Raw genomic sequence first — 6,059 nt, forward strand, 5'->3', positions numbered from 1 at the left:
CATTAGTATAAGCCTAATCCAGCTGCACCATATTGTATTAATTTACCTGTCACTCCCCTGAGCTAATGTCAACTTATACCTGCTTCAGTCACTGTTCCCCTGACAACGCTTCTCCAAACAAACTGTTAAACCACTGTTAAACATTCATATCACATGTAAAATACAGTAAAAGGTTGCAGGGCCTGCAGGGCTTTATCCTGGGTCCGCTGCTTTCATCAGCCACATACCAGGGCTTAGCAACATCATCCACAAGCAAAGGATTAGCTGCCACTACAGGGAAAATTATTTCATAAAATAAGATAGAGCGTCCTCAATGCCACTCACTGACTGTTTATTCTTGTCACGATGAAGGAACTTGAAAATGTTGCAGGCTTTAAGAAATACTGCATTTGAACTGTTACAGCAATTTACATTTTTATGGTGCTGCCCACACAAGAAAGAATATTTCAAAACACTTTAGAAGTAGGGAGACGTACACCTACCAGGAAGCAAAGGAACTTAGTGTCGAGGTCAGAGGCACGGTCGAGCAGGTGGGTTCTTGGGATGTTTTTGAAGGCCAGAAGAGAGATAGCTAGAGACATTAGTTTTTAAAGACATCTCCAGAGGCAGGAACGTAGTGGCTGAAAGATCACCTTACAATGATGGAGCAGAAAAGATGTAGAACAAAGCCAATAACACCCAACTCTACCTCTCCCCAACATCACGGACTCCAGGGCTGCTACTGAACGATCCAACTGCCTGTCTGACATCAAGAGCTGAATGAGTCGGAACTTCCTACAGCTCAACTTTAGTAAACTGCAACCACCTGGTTCCGTTCTCACCAGAACCTCACAGGCCGCTGGCTCTGACTCCATCGGCCTCCCTGGCTGCTCACTTAGGCCGAGCCGTGTGATACACCATCTCAGCATTGTCTTCAATCCTGAGTTGCGCCATTTACCCCACATCCAGTCTGTCACCAGGACCATGTTCTTCCACTTCCAGAACATTGCCAGCTTATTAGCTCACCCCCTCCGCTGCTAAAACCCTCATTCATGGCTTCATTACCTTGGGGAACTATTTCTCGAAAGCCCTGCTTGTTAGAATCTCTACCTCCACTCTTCACAAAGTTCAGCTAATCCAGAACTCTACAACGCAAATCCGTCCCACACAAAGTTTTTGCGCATTCATCATCCCTGTCCTAACTCCGCTTCACTGGCTCCCTGTGCTCCGGTGAACTGACTTCAAGATCTTTGCCCTCATTTTCAAATCCCTCCATTGCCTTGCCCCATCCTATCTGAGAAATCTTCTCCAATCATATATCCCAGTCCATATCCTCTGTATTGAATGCAGATTACTGCTTGTTCTATACCTTTTCTGCTCCATCATTGTAAGGTGATCTTTCAGCCACTACGTTCCTGCCTCTGGAGATGTCTTTAAAAACTAATGTATCTTGCTATCTCCCTTCTTACCTTCAAAAACATCCCAAAAACCCACCTGCTCGACCGTGCCTTATCTCCGCACTAAGTTCCTTTGCTTCCTGGTAGGTGTACATCTCCCCACTTCTAAAGTGCTCCGAAATGTTCTTTCTTGTGTGGGCACCACTATAAAAAATGTAAATTGTTGTAACAGTTCAGATGCAGTATTTCTCAAAGCCTGCAACATTTTCCAGTTCCTTCATCGTGACAAGAATAAACAGTCAGTGAGTGGCATTGAGGATGCTCTATCTTATTTTATAAAATGATTTTCCCTGTAGCGTAGGGACGAACCACAAAAGAAATGAGTCCATTCATTGCAAAGTTTATTTAAAAAATGCCAATTGCACATCTCCTTGTGGAACTGGCAAATGAAAAGTGCAAGTATGGTGACTATGGGCAAAGTGATTTCACAAATGCACTTCAATTACAATGGGCACCCAGTGCCACATACTGGTGATTGTGAGTACAATCTCTGACAACTTAGACATCTTTCCACGTACGCAAAAAACAAAACAACTACAGATACTGGAAATCTGAAACAAGAATAGAAAATCCTGGAAACACTCACCAGATCAGGCAGCATCTGTGGAGAGATAATGTTTTGGATGTGGATCCTTCGTCAGAAGATTACACAGATGAACAAGATTTAAAAAGGAACAAAACATAGGAAAGTGGGTGGGAATACACACACACACACACCCACATCCCGGGCAGGTGCACAAGAAAAGAAAAATAATGACCTCTAATGTGCTTAAGTGGAAAACAAAAGATGATTAAATGGCAGATTTAATAGGCATGAGACAATAGGAGACATAATACAATAATAAATTGCATTTATATAGCGCCTTTAATGTCGTAAAATGTTCCAAGGAGCGTAACCAGACAAAAAAAAATGAGAGAAATCAAAGAAATTAAAGACATCTATGAGATGCAGAGAACGTGTGAAGAGCTGAAGGATGAGATAGAAATGGAAGCACAAAAAAATGAGCATATCAGAGCAGTCTTCAGTGGCTTATGAGCCTGGGAGAAGAAGAGAGCAAGTCAATATCAGGGGTGCAGATCACCCCACCAACACATTCCAGTATTCCAATGGAGGGTCCCCAACCCAGGCACCAGAAACGCCAGCGCACCCACTCCACAGGGCCAGCACTTCCTGCCAAAGAGAAAGCAGGAGCTATAGTTCAGGTCTGAAGTTATTAACACCAATATTAAGCTCAGTGGGCTGTAAAGTGCCCGGTAGAAAGATACGGTGTTGTTCCTTGAACTTGCACTGGAATAATGTAAAAGACCAAAGACAGACAGTTCAGAGTGGGATTAGGACAGGGAATTGAAATGGAAAGTGACAGGGAGATAAGGATCGCACCTGCAGACAGAACAGTAGTGTGTGGCAAAGCAGTCAGTTAATCTTCCTTTGGTCTCCCCAGGGTAGAAGAGATTGTACCGTGGGCAGAGCATACTAGGTCGGAGGAAATATACATATGCACAGTTGCTTTTTGGCTAGAAATTGTGTTTTTACATTTTTTGAGTGCTATTTTAGTGTCCTATTAGTAACTGAACTTTGAAATGAACACATTATTCCCTGAGTATTTATCGGAATTTCTCTGGGGAACTATGTTTTGGCTGATCCAGTTAATAATTGCATTTTGTGCCAGTGTTGCTTTGGGAGCCATTCTTTGCTAAATTAATACATTGTTCCCATCCACGTGCAACATTAGTCTCCTGTGTATATGGTTCCAGTTTAATTGAATAATATTTACTATTCATGAATTTCAGAAATTTTATACTTTTATGGTCTGTTAACATCTAATGTATGTTTATATTCAGAAATAATGAACTGTAATTGTGCACGTTAACATGGCCCATGGGTTTTAGCAATGATGGCAGCATCTTTCCCAATTCAGAACCACCTGAGCCAGTGCACATGCATTGTACAGACCTTGAAGCGTTAAAAGTTTGCTCACCTAACATTTTTAACCGTCACGTGGTACAGTGCCCACCATTTAACAGTGCACATGGTGTTGTAGTTTGAGAATGGGAACACTTTTAATGATTTGTCCCAATTGATTGATACAAACTTAACCGTCTTTTCTGCCATTCAACAAAATATTGTAAAACCTCGTTTGGAAAATTAATGAGTTTCAGATTGAGCCATGGATTTTCAAAGTCTGTTTCTGAAGGATAGGGAAAAAGTTTTTCCTGAAACTTAGCACAGCTGCTCCAGGGTCTGGATTCAAGATTCAAACTATAAATAGAACTAAATACCTGTCAGCAAATTTAAAATTCTAGTCTTTGTCTTTAACTTCCTCCATTGCCTTCTCCCTTCCTATTTCTATAACCTCCTCAAGCCAAACCCTCTGTCGCTTTGACTCTGGCCTTCCCTTCATTCCATCATTGACGTCCATCCTTTTAGCCTTCTTGATCCCACTTTCTGGAATTCCCTTCCTAAACCACTCTGCCTCTCCACCTCCATATCTTCCTTTAAAATCTGCCTCTTAAAATCCACCGCTTTGAGCAAGCTTATGGGCATCCCTCCAAATCTCTCCATTATTGGCTTGGCTTCTGTTTTCCTCATGCTTCCATATAGCACCGTGGGACATTTCTCTATGTTAAGGGTGCTGTGAGCTGTTACTGCTGCCATCAGCAAAAAAAGGCACCGTAATCAGGAATTTCATCCACCTCTGCCATGCTTGTTTTGACCTTACAATGCTCTTTCTAAAGAAAAATGTCAGTGGATCTCCCATATTGAAGATCCCAGCATTAATGAAAAGAGCTTCAAAGTTGGATACCATGGTTATTATTGATAATGGGTGTTCAGAAGGATAACCATAACCAGTCACCTGTGACAATTGGTCAGTTAGTACAGCAATTAATTTGCCACAGTCATTTTTATGATTATAATGAACCAGTAGGCATCACCATCAGAGGTGCGTTCTAACAAGTATGGTTTACTGTGGTGTGATGTTTTATTAATGTAAGGAGTCTTACAACACCAGGTTATAGTCCAACAGTTTTATTTGAAATCACAAGCTTTTATACTTGATTTGAAATCACAAGCTTCCAATAAGCCTTTCCACACAGTTGATCTCCATGGTCAAACTTTATACTTGATTTGAAATCACAAGCTTCCACCTGACGAAGGAGGAAGCCTCCGAAAGCTTGTGATTTCAAATAAAACTGTTGGTCTATAACCTGGTGTTGTAAGACTCCTTACATTTGTCCACCCCAGTCCATCACCGGCATCTCCACATCATGTTTTATTAAGATTTTCCCATCAGTTACCTCAGTGGCTCAGTGTATAAACGCATCATTCATTTTGGCATTGAGGCAGGAGAAAACTGAAAAAAAAATGAACCTGGCGATTAATTCATTCAGCTTCCAAAGTAAACCTGTACATTCTGGTTCTGCTTCAATATTATTCTGTATAAATGATTTTTAAACAAATAAATTCCATATGAAGAAAAACGAAGATGGCTGTAATCGGTTCACTTCCGTAAAACTAAATTCCTTTATTGGCCGCTGGTTGCGCTGCGCCGTTTCTGATTCACCATTATCCTCGCTGTGGCTCATTCAAATCAATTTTCCAGTAACATTTGGCAACAATTTGCTATTGGAGGATCGAGGCGCACAACGGTGTAACTTATGGCGTTCACTGCCAAAATCATCAATGCGGGAAATTCTGCTTCCATATCTCAGCCAGCTGTTAACATCTGGGGTCACAAGGGAGACGGTCAAGTGCTGGGGCCAGTGCAGAGAAGAGCCACAAGGCTGATTCCCTAGAGGAGTAAAGAGGAAAGACTGCAAAAAAAACTTGGGCTTTTCAGTCTGGAAAGGAAGCATCTGAGAGGTCATCTTATAACAGTGATAAAGTACTAAAAGCTATGGAAAAGATAAATCTGGACAATTACTTTAATAAATTAAACTGTGAGACAAGGTGACACTGTAAAAGATAAATCCTGGACTGATACCTGGAGTGATCAGTGTAAGGAAAAGAATTCCTGATAAGCAGTGGAGGTGAAAACCTGAGAATTGTTTATGAAGCAACTTGGATGCTGCAATGGGGGGACTGGAGGCTGTTTCTGGCTGGATGAATTAAAATGGGTCCAACGCCATTTTGCGGACTCCCAGGCCGCCTGCAATCTCTGCGGCCTGGACGTGTCCGTGTTTCATTTGTTCACTGGGTGTGGGAGGCTGCAGCCCCTGTTTGATTATTTGGGAGGGGGGGCTGCTGCTCAAGTTCTGGCTGCACTTCAGTCCCACGCTCCTGATCCTTGGCCGCCCAGTGAGGAGGGGGGTGGGCAGGTCGGTGGACGTCCTCGTGGGCCTGCTCCTGGGCCTGTCCAAGGTGGCCATCCACAGGTCCAGGTTGGTCGCGGCCCGTGGGGGCGGTCGCTCGGACTGTCTGCCTCTCTTCCACGGAATTCTCCGCGCCCGGGTGGCCCTGGAGAGGGAGCACGCGGTGTCTGCCGGTACGCTTGAGGCTTTTCGCGACCGGTGGGCACCGCAGGGACTCTGGAGTGCATCCTGGACCACAACAATAAAATTTTGATTTGACACTGGTTTTGGTTTTCGTTGGGTTTTTCTCTACATAAACACACCCTAACCCTC

The sequence above is a fragment of the Heptranchias perlo genome, chromosome 9 (genome assembly GCF_035084215.1).
Source record: "Heptranchias perlo isolate sHepPer1 chromosome 9, sHepPer1.hap1, whole genome shotgun sequence".
Taxonomy (NCBI): domain Eukaryota; kingdom Metazoa; phylum Chordata; class Chondrichthyes; order Hexanchiformes; family Hexanchidae; genus Heptranchias; species Heptranchias perlo.